At 39.5% G+C, this 20,683-nt stretch overlaps 1 protein-coding gene and 1 long non-coding RNA gene across 8 annotated transcripts in view; one reads left to right on the forward strand and one right to left on the reverse strand.

Annotated features, from left to right (window-relative positions):
• The window catches only part of LOC113022133 (plasma membrane calcium-transporting ATPase 1-like), a 129,476-nt gene extending 111,104 nt beyond the window's left edge, over positions 1 to 18,372 (reverse strand). For 5 of the 7 annotated variants that reach the window (XM_026167210.2, XM_026167212.2, XM_026167213.2 and 2 more), the window contains exon 1: positions 17,822 to 18,372. The gene's annotated coding sequence lies outside the window, so the exon portion shown is untranslated. The remainder of the gene's footprint in view (positions 1 to 17,821) is intronic. The other 2 variants (XM_080301692.1, XM_080301689.1) reach the window with 1 other exon arrangement.
• Positions 92 to 12,729, forward strand: LOC145428856 (uncharacterized). Its single transcript, XR_013909192.1, has 3 exons — positions 92 to 175; positions 10,555 to 10,685; positions 12,536 to 12,729. It is a non-coding gene; the product is annotated as an uncharacterized LOC145428856 (long non-coding RNA).
• Positions 18,373 to 20,683: the final 2,311 nt, after the last annotated feature.

A 20,683-nucleotide genomic window follows, 5' to 3' on the forward strand; every position in this document is an offset into this window, starting at 1 on the left:
AGTTGGTAACATGTAGCAGAGGGCTGCCAAGTAGGCTGCCCCTCTTGAATATATGCACACCCAAACACAAGAGTGGGCTGCACACTCTTCACAGACACCAACCTGAATTACACAGCCGCTCAGCCAAGGAGCTGAGTCAGATTACCGCAGTCTGTTTAATATACAACATCTAAAGGTGAGCGTTATGGAGCTTTCGGGAAGGGAGTGGCTCTTGTACCTGCCTCTATTGGAACCGGTGTAAACAGGACTGTAGCCACTCCAGCTGGAGAGTCGGCCTTTCTTATCACTCTGCCAGAGTCGATGATGGTTTAACCTTTTTTAAATAGTGAGCACACAGGAAGAGGATGCACGAGCAGCTTTTACAGCTGTCTGAGTTCTCTGAATTAGGAGCAATAGGACTGAAGAAGGTCATTTACAGCAAATAAGCTCCATTTTAATCTCTATTTTAGATCTATAAAATCTCTGTGATATCCAGAAAACGTATATGAAAGTGTATTTATATTTGCAACTAGGGTTAGGTGACTATTGTGCTTGTCTTTTTGTTAGCAAAGTTACATTAGTCAAAAGTCATGAAAGGCACAGATTCATTATAGTCATTCATGTTTAGATTCATTAATATAGTGCTGCCTTCTGTTGTTTGTTTGTTTTTTAGGGTTATTCGGTTTTCCTTTATTTTTTACCATTGTGAGACAGGTTCAAAACTATATATCACCTCAGGATATTGGAACAATTGTCTTGATTTTCAAGAAAAATATCCAAAACTAGTCTTGATCCAAATATCCTTCTGGATCTTGATTCCTTCTGTTAAGGGAATTTTCATTCTTAACGGAGGTCTCAGATTGCTCTTATCATCAATTAATTTGCTGATTATTTTTGCAACAAGTGTCTCGTCTACAAAAGATTACAAAACTGAGAACTGGCAACCGGAATTCTCTAGAGCACAAAGCAGCGCCAGCAAAATTTCATTTTCTGTCTCAACAACAGTCCAAAATCTGAAATATTCAAGTTGCTCTAAGGTAGACATGGAAAAGCAGCAAATTCTCACATTTTAAAACAGAAACATTTTTGCCATTTCTGATTGAAAATTTAAAAAAAAGAAGAAAAAAAAGAGCATAATTCAAATAGTTGGTGTATAATTTTCTACTAAATGAACTAACTGTTGTGAATATAACTTATCCTCATAGCAACAGCATAGTTATCCAGCATCACCTGACATCAACTGTAACAACCCACAGAGCAAAAAAAATAAAACACACTCACACTTATCCATCTATGCTAATACAGTCACACAGACTCACACAGCCTGGCTCACTGCAGCTCATCACATTCACAACAAGCTTCAACACCTCTCTGCAACAATGGCTTCATCAGGATTCACACACACACACACACACACACACACACACACACACACACACACACACACACGCCTGAGTGTGTCTTAGCGGCAGCTTCACCTTTGTGAGGTGAGAAATGTTAAACTGAGAGCACCAAGACAGATAAATGTGCATTAGATTTGCTAAGATTTCTTTTTAAAATTGTATATATCCTGTGAGACACACAAACATTTAGTACACACGTGTACAGTACGTCAATGTCAAACAGCTACATGTGGGCCAGCATTATCGTAGCTACATATGCCAAACGGCAGCCTGATCTGAACCACTGAGTCATTGTCCACATATCTGATTTTTTTTTTCAGTGCTTCCAACAGGTCTCTTTTTGTGCTAATCGATAAGCGTTTCCATGGATGGAAAAACAAATAGCCAATCACAGCCTTTGTGGGTGGAAGGACAACATTTTCATGTCCCAGAGCCAGAAAAAATACGAGTATGTACTGCTTTCTGAATTTCAGCTTACAAAACATGATAAAAAGCAAACTCAAACCATGAGCACTGTCAGAATAATGAATAAATAACGAACAATGAAAAGGAATTGGAATTCAAATGGATCACCGGTGCGGCAAACAGCAGAGAAAGGTAAAAGCTGGTGGCAGACAATTAAAATTATTTATTACCCAGATTGAATCTAATCATTGTCGCCACATAATGTAGATTGGAAATAATTAGACTGACTGCCTACAAATATTTTTGCCATAAACCCACAGTACAATCCCCAGTCTTTCAGGAGTAAGGGACAGACTGAATGAGTCAGCAAAAGAAATCCTTATTTATACTGCAACTTCTTCTTCGATGTTGCTTCTAAACCACGTCTCATTCTGCTGTATGTTGGTGTGATTACAGCTGTTTTGTGTGCACTAGGACTTGGAAACCAGGACAAAGCTCGATGTTGGTGGGAATCTTTGCTGCTTATAATACAGAAAATGCAGTGCCTTTTGTAACTTTTAATTAGGCTGATAATCAACAGTTTACCTCCAAAGACACAAAGTCCTTTATTTTTATCTTGAATTTAATTTGTCACCTCAGATTGTGCACAGATGGAGCTGTTATTTAATTCTAAAAAAAAAAAAAAAATCTACTGCATGGAGCATGTCAAGAAAAAAAAATTGAGATGCAGCTAAATTTCTAGTTTTGCTTCTTTCTTACTTTTTTCTTAAAAAAGAAAAAAAAAACTCAACTTGTTAATTAGTCACTATGATCATCCCCAACTCAAATTGAAAACGTTCCCTCACTCACGTCTGCAGCAAAGCAAATTATTAATGGTTAACAAACAGATTATTGACAGTCTAAGTGTTAGTTTAACTTTGAGTTTTTGTGCATTATGCACAGTGAGGGATGATGTAGGAAAAATAAAATCCAGGTCACTGGAGGAGCGATCATGGCCTCGATTAGTAGTCTTCTACTCACATACTGTCCATGAAAACCTCTAACTATCCAGGCTGCCGGAAGTTCATCACATAAAAGAGTTTAGTGAAATATATCCTGCATTTGTTAGCAGCTAACAGCTCTGACTCCAGACTTTAAATGAACCTTTTATCACCAATCATTATGTTTTTATTACTAAAGCATTAGAAAATAAAAGCATGCACAGCAGGTAGCGGCATCTTAATTTTAGCTGCTGTGACCCTCGCTGAGGTTGTTGATTAACATGACAAACATCAAAAGCAGCAGCTTCAACAAGCAGCAGATAATTAATGTTGATTCCATAACAGCTAAAATTACAGTTTTGGTTGTTGTCCAGTGAAAACGGTCTCTACAGCCAAATAGAAACATGACTCTGACACTGAGTGCTGTTTCGTATCAGATAAATATCAGGAGAACCACCCAGTTTAACTTCTAAGGGTATAATATAAATTTCTTATCAGCTTCACAGTGTGAATCAGGACCTCCATTATTTGAATCTGATTCATATTTAATCAACACTTCATATCATCTCCTGCTCATCTAATTTTCTGGTTCAGGCTACAGGCTGCCGATGTTTATTATGGCACTAATATAAACTGTAACGCACAAACAAAGGTGATTACCGATCCGAATTCAATATTTGACTCATAACTTTAGTTACTTTAAAGTGATGAAAGCTGAGCATAATTACATTGGATGAGCAGATTTGATAAAATAGCAATGCTCATCACATCTCAGGAACTCTGCCAACTACTGAGACTGACTCTTTGGTTGAGCTCATTTCAAGAGTGTTGACAAAAATGCTGTTTCTGAATTTTCCTCCTGCTGCTCAAACCTTCCTGTCTATCATAAATGCACAAACACCCACATCTCCACCCACTAAACACCTGCCAAGCAGCACACACACTCACACATCCACACGCAGGCGTTATGTAAGTGTGTGTCAGGAGGACACTCTCAGACGGTCCAGTTACAATCATCAATCCTGCTGACGCCTCCATGTCATCTGTGTGGATATTTCTATAAAGCAGGTGGACAGTGAACCCACTGCAGTGAGGTGGAGGCAGACTCCCATCCAATACTAGACTCACACATGGCCAAAATATGGTCTGTGGACCAGATGCCGGCCCCCTGACATCCTGAAGGGAGAATTTAACACGTCCCCAAAATAAAAAAAAATGTAAAAAGTTTTAGCTTGGGGCAGGGAGCATGCAAAAGCAGGTACACCCAAGCCTTCAAAACACATTAATAAATACAATACTTTGTGATAATAAATAACAGGTATCAGCTGTCTTTTTGCAACGTTTCATCTGGCAGGCAAACTCTAATGCCTTGAACTCCAGTTTGCAGCTGTAATTCCTGCCCTCGGTGACCTCTGTATAGCCAACCAGTTCTCTGCATGCTGCAGGTTCAGGTAAGAATGACCCTTGTTAGTTGGTCACAATCGATATCCAAGAAAAAACAAGGACTGCAGTCCAAGATATTGGGAGCTAGAGTCTGTTGAACCATGGGATGAGAGTCTTGGTACCACCACAGCTGTGACCTGATAACTCTACGGGTAAACACAAGATGGGAGCTAGCTAGCTAGTGAATGAACATTCAATATAACAGAAGGGATTGTCCAATAGTAAACTGATCATGGATGTTAAAAAAAAAAAAAATTTAATGAAAAATATATTTGGCTGACTAGTAATATAGCATGTGGAAGACATTGTATCTCCCCGCCCCCAAAAAAAGAGTTATTAAATAGTAAACATACGCTAAGCTCAGTGATGCCTGTGGTGGTACTGCAACGTATTGAAAATCTGAGTTACCTACAAAATTTAAAACAGAGGCTAAAAAATTAATTTTAATTAAATCATAATTATGAATAAAATTATCCTTAAACACATTAAGCATCGATATGAATTGTAGACACTGAAAAAGGTTTCTTACTGAAAATTCTTGATTTTTTTTTTACCAGGTGTAAAATCCCCACGTTTTTGTTATGTCTGCAAAAACGTGGGGATTTTAACATATTTCAGGACTGTATGTGTTCATGTGTCTGTTTAGTCACTTAATGTGTGGCGCTTCATTTATTATATCCAATTCAGTCTGGCCCTCAGAAGAAAAATGCTGCATGCTTTTTCTCTCTCTGGACAACTGTGAGTCCATTATTGCGTCTTCTGTCATGTTCGCTGATCAGAAGAACAAAGGTCGACTGTGCTGAATCCTCCTTCATGCTTTGAAGAGTGTTTGTAGTCACTTTAATCCGTCATCTCTACCACTGGACTAGTTTCACCAGTCTAACGCTAAGAAGCCTTAAGCTTCAGTACTGTTGCTATGGTTACCTGCACTTGAACATACAAGAACAGGTCTGATATTTCCATGTCTTGCACATGCTGCTGGTGCAAGTGAGTTGGATTGAAACAAAGACCAAATTATCACCAATGTGAGGCTCATGATAGATTCTGCATAACGTACATTTTATTTAGCCTACTTTTTGGGGGGTTTTCGCCATTAAATTACTTGCAGTGGATCTCAACTTTGTATTTCAGTGCCTCCAGAATTCAAACAGTTTTTTCTTAAAGAAACCAAATGTTTTCTAATCCATTTGATATTATTTTTAGAAAGTAAAAAAAAAAAAAAAAAAAAAAAATGCTCACGCAACCTGCAGACCTTGAAATGAGCTTGTCCAGTATATCTTGGAGCAGATCAGAAAACATTTAAATGATTAAAAGAAAAAAAACAAAAAACAAAAACGCATGTAGCTCACTGGTTAGTGCACTTTTCAAAGTGCATTCCCCAATGTTAGTTTTGGGCACCACTATTTTGTTTTTGGAGCCAAAAGTGACCAAATTTGGAAAAAAAGGTTTGAGTGCAAAAATTATCAGCTAAAAATAGAAGACGTGGTTTACAAGCTGTATCCATAAACCATATGGATACAATGTGCAGACACATACTTGTTAATTAGTGCTAAATAGCAGACTGATAAAATATTGCAATAAACATAGAGCACTAACTTCTTGGATCATCAGAGGTTTTCATTAAAATTACTCAAAAGCCACCTACACCATAAATATTAGGGTGAGGCAAACAATTAATTTTGATAGTCGACTAGTCACCGATTATTTTTGCAATTAGTTGACTAATCAGATCATGCATCCACTGGATGTAAAACGTAGTTTATTGCATCAGCATGCGTCTGCGCTTATATAACTATCATTAGCTTACAGCTTGAAGTGTTTAAGGTATGTGCTAACGAAAAATAAACCAAAAATGATAGTTTAAACTTTTAATGAATTTTGCAGATTGTCTCAGTGGAGTTTAATAAACTCAGCCGTCTGCTCCTTGCTATCTAAAATATAACAGGACACTGGAGTAAATTCTCTACTATCTCACACTTCTGTTTAATCAGTTTTCTGTTTGACGTTTATTCAGCTGTGTGAAAACGAACTTTGATCTCAGCCAAACAGATTTACTTAGGAACAAATAAAAGACTGAAAAAGCCAAACAATAACATTTTTAAGTTATCTAAGTGACTTATATATATATATATCATGTTTAACCTGAGTAGCGAAAGACCGCAGGGGGTTTGAAAACGACTTACCGGGAGTCCACTGTTCTCACCGGCTCTAGTGAGCCTTGAACCCCGGCTAGCTATCCTAACATATGTCTCCGAATACGTCGCAGCACTTTTACAAATATGTGACCGAACCGAACAGATATTTGAACTTTACACAGCTACATTATTTCCTGAAAACATGTTAAAAGTTTATTTTGTGACCTAGAAAGAGTAATAAAAGTAATATTAAAACTAAGTAGCTACCGCCATTGTTGGAAACAGGAATTGGCTGAGCTGTGCAATGAATTCTGGGATAGGTTTGGTCATACGCCCGACCCATCCTTCAAATCAGGGGAAAAGTAGGATGCGTTTGTCGGCTGCATTTACAGAAGTCTTCGAATTTGGACAGGCTTCAAATGCTGCCTCCGAAGGATGCGGTTCCTGAATTTGGACACAGCTACGATACCGGAGTTGCTTCTTCTTCTTCGGGGTTTAACGGCAGCTGGCATCCTTGTGCAGTCAGTGCTGCCATCTTCTTTTTCAGTCCGTTATTACACTCTGAAATCCTACTACTTATTCCTGTCTTTCAGGATCTCACAAGGCTTTAAATGAGGCGTCGACTATTAAATTTGTGATCGACGATTTTGATAGTCGACGTAATCGTGACTAGTCGACTAATCGTGGCAACCCTAATAAACTTGGTGTTGAAATTCAGTTTAATGAATTCATCAACATGTTCTTTTCAAAGCTGGGAAACACAGGAGTCTATGGGGATTGAATCACTTTTGGAACCAGCCTCAAGAGTTCATGAGATGAAATGCACTTTTTGGTACATTTGAGTGTATCTTGTTATTTGATTCAATTTCAAATAAAAATGTGAGCTAATGCAAATATTACACTAACCCCAACCATGAGCATGCAAGTCAACCACAAAGACTCCCTTTGTGAGACACACTAGAAACAAAAAAAGAACATTTGAGCCCTTTTCAAGGGCTTCAGCTCTCATGTTATTCATAATTTCAGTTTGTTAACCTCCAATTCATGGCGTATTTTGTATCTGCAGCTCATGGGTACTGCTGCCTGAGTGAGGATTTCCTGCTTAAATATTTTACAATTGAATAAAATGGATAGCATGCAGTCATAGTTCAGCAGTTCTTTATTACAGTGGGATGACCTCTTTTTTTTGCCAGCAGGGATATGAAAAAATGATAAAGGCCAATGGCTCTATTATAACCACAATCACTGAGGCTCTGCAGAGCAGAGAGCATGCATATCTTAAATATAGGCCTGAGCTTCTCAAAGCTGCACTGCATTCATTAATTTTTGATGTGAACTTACATAAGAGACAAAGTGAGCGCTGCAGGGTCTGTCTTACAGGCAGGGACTCCGCCTGCAGAGGGGTTTCCACATTTCACTAAATCTTAAAACCACGTCCATACAAGTGTAATGGATGGTGTTTTTGGATGCAACAGGCATGGATGATACAGACTGCTACATGAGCATGAATCTCCACAGGTTGTGAGGTGGATGGTGTCATGACAGTGACAGTATAAACATGTCCACCTTTGAAGATGTTGCTATACTTTTTTTTTTTTTTTTTTTAACAATAGACTGATGCCTTTATATGTCTCCTTGTAACAGCAAAACAGCAATATGTAAATTATTGCATTTTCTTAATTTATGTGCAGTAAAGTACTTTAATGTGATAGAATGATTTCCTGTATCAAAAATGAGAAAAATGACAATGATAATATCCCAGAGTTGATGTCTTTAGATTGATAGTTGTTTTGGAATCAACCAATTGTCATTATATAAAACACACACACACACACACACACACACACGATAATGGATTTTACCCATAAAAGAGCCTTTCTTTTGAAGAACAGATCATCACAAACTTCGTACCAGTGTCAATGGTAAAAAGCTGAAATTACATTTTACAATAAAAAGTCTAAACACTATAAAATGTCAGACAAGAAAATAAAAGCTCCAAGATAAAAACAACCTGAAAGCAATAAAAGAGTTAGTTTGTTCAAATAATTTCCAAACCGAGTCAAAAGATGAGATGAGATATATATTTGTATTATTTTAATACTTGAAAGGAAGCTGAAAGGAAGCGGAGCTCCGCTAAGAAAATGTAATAAAAAAGGCAATACATTTTTAAAAAGTATTTTCAGCACAAACAGCAACTTTAACATACAGAAGAATGAACACCCAGCGGTTCAAAGTTCGGCAGTAAGGGAGGAAGCGGTTTTGCCTCGGGGTGACTCAGATCACATCGATCTGTAAATCAAGTCCCAGATGGTTTAGACTCCATCTGGGGTCTGAAGGTCTGACTCAGTGAGATCACAACAACACACTTGTTTGCAGTCTCATTGTCAGTGTAGCAGGTCAGCCTGAGATGTCAACACTTGCAACGAAAAAGGCATATGGATAAAAACCAGCACGAATGTCTCGATGTACATCTGCGTCACGCCTCTTGTTTTAATGCCCACAGCAGCCAAGGAACAGCTTGCATTTAAGTGAAGTAAGAGCCACAATTGTTTTTCACTTTTACTGCAAAAATGGCTGCTAAGCCAGTGTCTACAGACTGAAAACAGAATCAGATGAGACTGCAACAAACAGACGCTTCCTATGCAGTGCTGCAATTTAATAAGTAAAAACAGTACATGTAGAATCTTAGGGCGAGGGCTTTTTATCGAGTCACCATTTTGAAAGCAGAGCTGAATACACACAGTGAGACAGCATGTACCACACAACAACATGTATGGCAGTTTTACTTGGTACTTCAACAACTACACAGACGCAGAATGAAGCACCAGCTCCTCTTTTCCGTCCACTTGGTGGAGAAGCGCTGATTTACAGCAATCTACCAAATGGAACAAAAATAAAAACACATGCTAGAGCCGCTCTTCCATACAGAACGGACATTGGTTAAAATTAATATAAATATATATCCGGCCACTATACGAGTCACACCTCTTTACATTTACTGTCTGATATTCAATATCCAACCTAAAACAAACATTAATTGAATGATGAAACCTTCAGCCTGCCCCTGAACTATTAATGTTAATAACAATTTAATTTTTCACAACAAAGATACCAGCTATGTGCTGCATGTGGTGCTGTTAAATAGTCTTCTTAAGAACTGTTATGGAAGGAGCAATTACACTCTGCTGCAGACACGGATGAGTAGGCAGTGCTGTTATACTTCTTAGAAGTCTGACTAGTTGCTACATTGTAATGTGAAGTCTCCGCTTCTGAGTTGCCATCTGACTGGACATTTATGCTTCAGTGGGGAATCTAGCTAAGTTGTAACCGCAAACTGTGGCGTCGACACAGCTCACAACTCACAGCCTGTATATATCCAGCTACTCTTACACTGCAGTTTTTCATTTTAAGAATACCCTTCATCAATTGAAATATAAGGAGTAATAATTAAAAAAAAAAAAAATCTAAATTCATGGAGGGAGATTGCTGAAACTATCAAAATGGATACAAGGGAATATACCAGCATTGCAGCATTTTATTTGTTTCTATCAGCTGGTACCCCACATAAAACATAGGGACACAACCACACGGTAATTAACACAATGCACCTCGCACGAGAAATGTTGACAGCAACGGCGGCCACTTAAATCGGTTACATTTTAGGCTCTACAAGTAAATCACTGCAGAAGTTTAAATCAGGCCTGATTATGAAATTCATATCCCTCTGACTCAACCAGAGCCAAGCAGACTCACAGACATGGAATCTATAACATGCTTTTAACTGACTGACACGACTGGAAAGCATCTGCGTGGCCATAAAAAAAGCTGGTTAAATTCTTTGAATACCTATACTGCTTTTTTTATTACCACTTTTAGCAAAGAATATGCCTGCGAACAATCCGTAAACAGCGTTGTCAATGTTATGTTGATGGTGTTGTTCAATAAATATTAGTGTGTTTTTGTATAAGCTAGGATGTGTTTTGAACCTTCACCTTCAGCCATGTTAAACCCACCTGTAAATCCTGTGTATTCTGAAGCTAAATCTTATGAATCTTTTGTGCATTGTGGTTCCCATTTCCCAAGTCCTTAAATTCTCTCTCGCATTGATGGAAAACGGCATCAAGGTCAAGGAAAAGTGATTAGACAAAGACAAAGACACGGGGTTACTTTTTGGACTTTTTGACCACAGCCTTGGTTAATTCTTCTTAGGCTAAAGGAGCTAGAGCCTCATGCAGGCCGTTCAAATGACAGACGCACTGAGTCAGCATACGTCGTCTCTTGTGGTCATCAGGACGACGGCAGCAGCTTGAGACAGATACAGAACACTCGACTGTCTGCAGGTAGGCGTGACCGTGTGTCTTCAGTGGGGACGAGGTCGAGGTTGGTGAGATAATAATGATCAGCATGAGAGCTGGAATTTACAACGTACTTTATTTTTAGACATTTTTATTAACATCACTTCAACTGCATGTAATATAGCTACTTTGTATTGCTTTAGAGCACAACTGGCTCCACCTGTCTGTTACAGAAAGGCAAGAGATATACACCCCCTGCTGCAGTAGCACCCATTACATGGCTCTGTAATACACCGTTATAACCAAGAAATCTATTCAGGAGATTATTTAAATAAGGCTGGGCAACAAAGATCCTAATTTTGAATGTGATCTGCTCTTAAAATGCATCACCAAATAAATAGCAGCGCAGTATGAGGCCTGCTCCATTAAGGGAGAAGAAAAACAATCATAATTACTAGGGGTGCAACGATACAACAATACAAAAGCGAGTTTATTACAGAGAAATGGCTCTTTCCAAAATAAAAGCTATACTATACGCTTCTTCTGGGCTATATTCTCAGCAGCATATAAACATATCAGGTCCCCATAAGGAGAATCACGTGCTAACGGCTGTCTAAATGACTCGGGTAAAGTTTGTAGCATGTGTGCTTGTTGGTTTTGTCTGCTTCCACTTGTCTTTGCACTAGTATGATGTCGGAGTAAATGGGCTATCATATTCGTTGTGTTCCCACTAGTGCTGTCAGCGTTAATCTCGTTAAAATGACATTAACGCCACAACACGGCAAATCTCGGTTAACAAGTTACCGCGGATCGCCCCGTGCTTGGGGCTGGACGGCGTCAACACGTTAACAAGCTAACTGCGCTACCGCACTAGTTCCCACAAATTGAGCATTGCGTGGCACATCCGACATACTGTTTTACTTTTGTCCATGACGCGCTTACCATCAGGGTCATGCTTCACATGAAAACCAAGATAGTTCCAAACGCCAGATCTGAATGAGAGTGGGGGAGGTTCAATTTCGGGTAGCGTTGAGGTAGTTGCCATGTTGCAACGAGCTTAGCTTCTGTCTTGCTAGCTTGCACTGCGCTCAGTGGATCTGCACTCGACAGTGCAGCCTAGGCGGAGTAGTCGAACGCAGATCCACTGAGCGCTCAACACAGACAGCATCGTCAGAAGAAAAGTTGATAAAATAAATAAAAAATGTTGTATTGTTTGATAAATATGTGTACCGAACCGAAAGCACTGTATCGATCGGTTCAATATCGATACGAGTATCGTTGCACCCCTAATAATTACTCTGGTAATTATTGAGATGATGGTTATTTAAAAATAATTATTCTAAGACTTTGAAAAAACTGTACATATTTTTTCTACTTCTTCTTTTAAAATTGGATTTTAATTATATCTTAATTTGTTTTATATAGATTATCTTGTTTTAATAGTCACTGCAAGCCACAACTGTAGCTGAAATAAAAATTAGACGAATGCCTTTATTTTACATGAACTTAGCAAAAGCCTGAACAGCTGTGACATTACTAAGATGACACTTAGTTTGTAAAACAGAAAAAACATGAGGAAAAGGGTTTCAAAGACGCAAAGAAATGGATTTTAATTCTGCCTCAAAAACATCACCATGTTGGATTTTTCTGTATCTCAGAGTTTTCTGTGGCGGAAGGACAAAATACTTTATACGCAGGAAAAACCCAGCAAGTCGTATCTGATGTATGCTGATAATGAAATAATGTAATGTACTAAAGAAAAAGGATAAAATGTAAAAACCTTTTGACTGGGGTGAGATGCTGCATCAGCTAATTCAATAGAAATCTCTTTTCTTGAGCAGAGTTTTTGGTCATTAAAAACTTTTCCACTATAAATAACTGTTCCTGCACCATAGGTTTGCCTTCTTGTGGGTCCCAATTCCCAGGAGAAGAGAGGGAGTTTGGTGTTATGTGGATTGAGTGATGGTCAGCCTAACGGTGCAATCTTCAGGTACAAAAAGTGAAGACAGATCATTTTATTTTCTTGGCCAGTCCTGCAGGTAAGATCTGTGTGTGGGAAGCACTAAAGTAAATCCATGACACGTCAGTATCATCAGATACTGAAATCATAGTCAGAACAGTTTCAGCCAAGTGCTTTACAACCAATCTGCCACTACAATAAAGGCAACAGTCCAATTTACACATAAAACTGCCACTGGACTTACCAGAACAGGTTGCCTGTCTCTCACATACCTGACTAAAATTATCGTAAAATTATGAAAACGAGGTTCATTTGTTTCCCAATTAACTGATGAGTATAGATAATGTGAGAAAACAGTGAAAATGTCCATCACAGTTTAATCACAGCCTGGGGTGATTTGTCTAGCCTGCAGCTTGACACCCAAAGCAGTTTAGAGTGATATAAGCGATCAATCAACTAATCTGTTCAGTTCTAGTTCGATCAGATGTAGGCCACCTTGCCTGAAACAGCGCCCATTTAACCTCATAATTTATTTATCCAAAAATACAGCGTTAACCTTCAGCGGCAAAAATCAGTGATGCTGCTGTTAAGGTTTAGCAACAAATAACATCAAGATGCACCAACATAGGTGTGGCAGGACCACTTCATTTGAACCACTTAATGAGAAATCTAAATAATCCTGTAAACTGTACGAGATGGTCTAATACGACCATTGTTATACATGGAAATAGCATTGATCTATCCAGTGAAGACATTCAATGAACATGTTTTGTTAGTTAGTCAACTAATTCACTGACTTGCAACTAATTTGATTACCAAATGACTGTAAAAAGGTACCCGCATAACATCTACTCCATAGATATAGAGTAGTATTACCAGATGGCCATTTTTAAAAATATCATCATTACTTTTAAGCCACTTATGTATAACTAGGCGTGAATCCTGTCTCATCTGTTGTATGGTGAATTGAAGGGGTCCTTATAGACCCTATGATGTGAACACAGGGGTGTCCTTAGGAGTTTTTCCTGGCATTCTTATGCTCATCTTGAATTATAACGTTTTCTGTCACATTTTCTTCTACTCAATTAAGATTAATATAAAACAATTCTTTCATCGACTTCCCAAAACATTTTGACATTGAATAACCATTGGCTGTCCATCTTTTCTTGATGTCTAGTCTTGAAAACACGCCATAAATCCGACTCAAACTCTTGACCTCTCTCTTGACCATTCATCCATTTTCTTCTGCTTATCCAATTCAGGGTTGCGGGGAGGGCTAGAGTCCATCACAAGAAAGGCAAGAAGATGGGTACTTCCTGGACCCTGCCTCCAGGCTGACACAGAGACAGACAACTATTCATGCTACCATTCATTTAACACCTACAAACAATTTAGAATCACCAGTTTACCACCAGCTTAGCTTTTTGACCATGTTTGCTGGGTTTCCAACAGGGATGTCCAGATGATGTTGATAAGATAACACGCAAGAGATGGCAAAATTTTGTCTTCAACTTTCATTCTGGAACCACATATCAACCAAGACACCAACATAAAACAGTGGTTTAACATAAACTTTACTTTGCTGTAACGTCTAACAAAGACACCCAGGCAAGAAAAAGTAAGCCTAGCAGATATGTCTGTGAAGGTTCTCAGTCATCCAGGTCATCGTAGTCAAAGGAGCTTGCAAAGAAAGGCGTCTGGACTTCTTTAAATTACTTGAAGACGTTTCCCCTCTCATCCGAGAAGCTTCTTCAGTTCTAAGGTCAAATGGTGGAGAGTCCCAGATATAAACCTAGTGGGAGTAACCCCCCACAGAGGGACAAAAGGACCCCCTGATGATCCTCTAATCGCCTGAGCCAAGGTGTGAAACTGGGTGTGGGTCCCAATCAGCCAGAGAGAAGGAACACACACGTAAAGGAAGCCCTCAAAACATGCTTCTATCCTAAATGGGCGTTCTTAAAGTCAGCAAAGAGGCACAGAAAAGAAGACCAGACACCAGCGAGGGAGGATAAGAAGGACAGACGCAACAACATTGTCATCCCCTATGTAGCCGGTGTATCAGAAAAACACAGGAGAGTTTTCTCCAAGCATGACATCCCGGTGCATTTCAGACCCAGCAACACGCTCAGACAAAAACTGGTTCACCCGAAAGACAAAACGCCAAAACACAGACTTAACAATGTGGTGTATGCGGTACAGTGCAGCAAGGAATGCTCAGACCTCTACATTGGAGAGACCAAACAGCCACTTCACAAGCGCATGGCACAACACAGAAGAGCCACCTCCACAGGACAAGACTCAGCAGTCCATCTGCATCTTAAGGATAAAGGACACTCTTTCTAGGATGCCAATGTTCACATTTTGGACAGAGAGGACAGATGGTTTGAAAGAGGAGTGAAAGAAGCCATCTATGTCCACTGTGAGCGACCATCTTTGAACAGAGGCGGTGGTTTACGACACCAACTCTCTTCCATCTATAATCCAGTTTTGAGATCCCTTCCCAGACGCCTTAACGCCCACTCACATCCTGGGCCATCTGATCTCAGGAATTCGCATGATAAGGTGGGGCCAGGTTTCACAATGAACTCACCCGAAACTCCGGCTGATTGGGACCCACACCCAGTTTCACACCTTGGCTCAGGCGATTAGAGGATCATTAGGGGGTCCTATTGTCCCTCTGTGGGGGGTTACTCCCACTAGGTATATATCTGGGACTCTCCACCATTTGACCTTAGAACTGAAGAAGCTTCTCAGATGAGAGGTGAAACGTCTTCAAGTAATTTAAAGAAGTCCAGACGCCTTTCTTTGCAAGCTCCTTTGACTAAGCCTAGCAGACAGTAAATGTTTGTCTCCAACATTGGCACAACCTTTATTTTGGAGCCATGCTTGATCCAAGGCTAGATGTTGACTAGAAAAGACAGCCAGTAGGCAGTTTGGCAGTGTCAAAAGGTCAGGAGTTTGAGTTTCCCTCATAGTATTTTTTTTTTTAATTTGTTATGTTGTTGTAGTCCATAAATAAAAGGATAATATACAACAGTTCCTTATCAGAGACTTAATTTGTTAGAAAGTCCAACCAGAACATCTAGGTGATAAGGAGGTACGTCCAACAGACGACCCTTGTTCAACTGTCATTTTCAAAACCTTGTTTAAACAAAAGCGAGACCTTAAAAAAGTGGCTCAATGCATTTGCCTGACAAGAAAATGATCCCTTCTCTAGCCCTAGGGGGGAGACACAAAACCTTTCAAGGTTGCCAGGAAGAGCATCTGGTGTCAAAATATGCCAAACCAAATAGGCAGTGCTACCTGCTGTGCTTGTGAATGGAGGACTAGTTAAAATCTTTAACCAGAATTGAGAGACAACGGTTATTCAAATTTGAAATGTTTGCTTGGTGTTATCATAATGGTTGGAAGCCACATAGTCAGATTTCATTCCAAACCTCGATAAACTGTACAGACTTCGGTGGAATACAAAAAACTAGCCATTTTCCCTTTAGAATCAAGCAAACAGCAAAGTCATTGCTGTCATACTTATAATTCAACCCTTTTCAGCAAAGAGTCTTCAAAGTTTCCCTTTCTACTAATTTCATTTTGCAAAAACCCTCTATGTTCCGATAATTTGCAGCAGCAGAAATCAGAAGGAGCAATGCCCTCTTTTGGAGGTCACAAGCTGAGGAGGAGTCACCTCATGAGCCAAGATGCGGGATCCCCCCTCCTTTCTAACGCAATAAGGCAGGACACACCCAGCTACAGAGGGGAGGAGGAGGAGAAGGTGGAGATGGATGAAATGAGAAGAGAGGAAAAAGAAGCAGAACTGCTGCTGCTCCTCCTCATCCGCCCAAATAAGCCGATGACGTAAGGATGGTCCTTCCTTAATTAAAATAAAGCGCAGTCGGTAACGATTTTTCCACCCTTGTTCAATACCGGCAGCCTTGAAAACGCAGAAGTAGTATTTACAGTGCGAGTGCTAAATATGGGGGAACCACTCCAACAAGCTTAACAAGCTCATCCTGAAGGCGCCACATTCGTGTCAACAGTGTGAGGACACCACAGTGATACAGAAATATACACAATTAATATCACAACAGGGACAAACAACCGCAGCAACCAACGCTCGCTGCTCAGAGAGCTGTTTTTAACCAACTTACCACAGGTCCTGTGTTTTTTCTGATGGTAAAAGGCGCCTTTTCCGGTTACCACTGGAAATATCACTCGGAAAGCAACACACTCAAGCCAGAGACTGTTAACAAATTGTTTCCAGGCGCCCGGAGACATCCGCGGGCGGTCTGATTCCTGCCTCGCAGCCAATGCACCAGCAGATACGTGCCTCGCTGTCGCCCGGGGAGACCTGGCACCAGAGCGCCATTAAGAATCTGCTCTTTTTGATCTACATCTCCTTGTTGGGTTTGTGAAAACGCAATTTTGTAGCCATTAATAACAATTTACAGACCTTTTAGAAACAACCCTTCAATTCGGCATACCCCAATGACACGTAAAAATGTAATATTCAGAATAAAATAACAACTTTTACCAGCAGGCTCCTTACTTTGGCAGGCGGCAAACTAACTAGCAGTGCGTATCCAGTTCAAAAGTTGTTTTTTTCACCAAAAGTGAGTCATCGTCTGTAAATTTTACAGGTGTCTGATTAGAAACTATTGCACAATATCACAGTGTATGCTTTATGGGTATTTTAGTTTGTCGAAAAGCGTTTTAAGTTGGATTTTAAAGTCCGCATTATGAATGAAGACCCGACTGCGTTGACTGCAGGGAGGGAACGGCACGTATCGGGGCTGTAACCTAGCTAACAGCCGGGACGTTTGGCGAGGTGAAAGAGACAGAAACCGTAACTCGGGGTTTCTAAGAGACACTGTTGCTATTAGGGAGGAAAATACGCCAAGATGCGTATTAAAGTGCGTCGGACTGGGATAATTGTGCGTTCACACCTGTGGAAAATCCCAAAAATCTCCCTGTAGTTGCTAATAATTGGGTGTCAAGGTAAAGAAACGGCAGTTATGAACGTTACCCGGATGCTGAGCAGTGCGGACAACTTGGGGGGGGGGCACGACAGACCCCTTAAAACACAGCAAAATGTCACTTTCACGGTCTCCGACAGACTAAGCGAGCCTTTCTTGGCTTTCAGCCACAAGTGAATTGAAAGATTGTACAGACTCGTGGTGAGTTAAGTTTAATTAAGAAGCAAAAAAACACTGAGATTAGACGTTACCTCCACTCCGTGGATCTTCGTCCAAATCACGTCCTGTGGCTGAGTCGGAACGGTTGGGAAGCGTCTTTAGTTTAGAGGGGTTTGTCCATTTCCCAGCAGAGCTCCAACTTGAAAACTGCAGTGGCGAAAAAAATGACTGACAGGCCGGGTGGTGGTTGGTGGATAAAACCTTGAACCGTTCCTGACGTTTAAACCGTTTTTAAATACATCAGTAGGGGCACCAGCTCTGTTCCTGCAGTGGTGGCGGCAGCCCCGAGCAAGGAAAACAAACCAGATCCAGATTCAGTCAGAAACGAATCCTTTAAAAGGAGAAGATAAACTCACCCTCTCTCCCTCTCTTTTTCTCTCGCTCACTCACTCTCTCCCTCTCCTGGAATAAAAGCAGAGGAGGGAAAAGGCTCTGTTAACAAAGAGCAGATCCAGAAAATGAGGACTGGTGGTGTGTTTGTGTTGCTTAGCGGTGGGTGGAACTGGAGGTGGGGTCCGGCACACTCAACCAGACCAGAGGAAACACCAAAAGTCCGGATCAGATCTTTTCCTGCCAAGCTGGGAAACTGAAAGAGAAGGAGGTGAGCTTGTGGTGGCGAGCAGGGGGGAGGGACCAGACCGGGATTGCCCTGTTTTTAAGGTGGATCTATGAATTAATTAGGTAACAAGGCAGAAACAGAGCCCTGCTCTCGAGAACAGCCCCGGGCCACAGATGCAGTCTGGAAACTCAAGGGGGGGGGGGGGGGGGGAGAAAAAAAATCCAGATGTATGGAGTCTCTTTTCAGCCAAACAAATCGTTTAGAGATAGTACGTTTAGAAAAACTGTTGTCAGACTAATTTTGAGATAAAGCTTTTTAAAGACTAAAGCCATAGTTACTTCACGTTTTCAGAAAACCCTGCCCTGATTCAAGAAAAAGTCAAATTTTTACCAAAAAGTCTATTTTGGTAAAAAATAAATAAATATTTAAATAAAAATAAAAAATTGTTACTAAACAGTAATAATTTGAATCAAAAAATAATAAAGCCAAAATATGATTTTTTTCCCCCTTTTTTTAGAAGAAGTATAGTTTGAGGCAAAATCCACAACAAAAGTCATATTAAATAATCACTATACTGGTGTGCATTTGAAGCCATCATATCAATTCCAAAATAATTCAAGGCTAAAGTTTCAGGATAAACTCAGAATATTTTTAAGTTTCTTCATGAATTACCCCCCTTTACCTCTTTTTTTGTATTCGCTTATTTTGTCACAAAGGTTGGGGGGAAATTAATGGAAAACACCAGTTGTAATGTAAAACTTTTTTTTCTTTTTTGAAAATTCTAGATTAAATCTGAGATCTTATTATTAATTAATAAAATTGTAATCTTTTTACTTTAAAAAGTGTTTTAAAGGTAAAGTACAATTCAAAGATGAAAATCATATTTTTTTAATATAAAATTATAAAAGTGATTGATATAATCTGATAAAATTTATCATTTACCCATTATGCCTACCAACTGACTGGCAGCCTGTCCAGAGTGTATCCAGCCTCTTCCTCAGTGACAGCTGGGAGAGGCTCCAGCCCTCCTGTGATGTTAAACTGGATGTTTTCTGTATTTTCTTTAGTTAGGCATTGAATAGTATTTGCCATTTACCATTTATGGAAATATTTAAAAACTTATTTAAGTGTTTCTTCTTCAATCACCTTTTCCACATTGCATTTAATCATTATTTATTATTAATCTCTGGCTATCTTCCACAGCTAGTCTTTATCCTGTCCATCCTGTCACTCTCAATCAGTGTTTCCCAACCTTTTGGAGCTATTTCACGTTAGAAAAATCACACGGCACACCACCAAACAAAAATGTCACAAAAAGCATATTGATAATTTTTCCCCATGCACCAGGTATAGTGAAATTGACTCGGTTTGTCCACAACAGAAATGGGCAGTAGTGCATTACAAGTAACACGTTACTGTAATCCGATTACTTTTTCAAGTAATGAGTAATGTAAGGGATTACTATTGTAAAAAAAGACATTAGATTACTTTTACTTTCCTGTAAGCACGCTGTGTTACTGCGTTACTAAACTGTCATGATTTTGTTTGTGAGAGTGTCTCATGACAATGACGTTAAAAAAAATTATAATATTAAAACTAATAAAACAATTTTTAGAAAAAGGCTTTCCATTTGATTCAATTTTATATGATGGATTATGCATAAAAAATAGAATTGGCCTGAAAGGTCTATTGCTTTTTTATGTATTCAGGTTGTGTATCATGTTTTTGAAAAGTAACTAATTACTTTTGAAAATAAGTAATCAGTAAAGTAACGGGATTAATTTTTTTCAATAAAGGAAAAACTTTAGTAACTAATTACTTTTTTCAAGTAACTTGACCAACACTGGTCCACAATATATATTTTTTGCTTTCTTCTGACCACTACTCATGCTAGGGCCTTCATCTGGGTCGGAACTTTCTGCAGGACCCAGTTCAGATTGACTACTTTTTCTTTTCAAATATTTATCTATTGCTATTTCATGCTGCGACTTCCAACAGCATGACTAGTATGTAATTTCTTCTTCGTCTTCTTCTGTTTTACGGGCGATTGGCAACCCATTTAATTAGAGCAGGTAGCTGTACTGCCCTCTAGTGGAAGAGAATGTAATTGTTCTGTGCGTTACTCACAATCGCGAGTACTAATCAGGTGGAACCAGATAATCTTCCACAGCACACCTGATCATTTCACACACAGTGGTTGGGAAACTGCATTAGATGACTGCTCTGAGCCTTGTTCTTCTGGAGGTTTCTTCCTGTTTTTTTTTTCCTGTTAAAAGGGAGTTTTTCCTTTCCACTCTCACCAAAACACTTGCTCATAGGACATGATCTGATTGTT

The sequence above is a fragment of the Astatotilapia calliptera genome, chromosome 5 (genome assembly GCF_964374335.1).
Source record: "Astatotilapia calliptera chromosome 5, fAstCal68.1, whole genome shotgun sequence".
NCBI classification, from domain to species: domain Eukaryota; kingdom Metazoa; phylum Chordata; class Actinopteri; order Cichliformes; family Cichlidae; genus Astatotilapia; species Astatotilapia calliptera.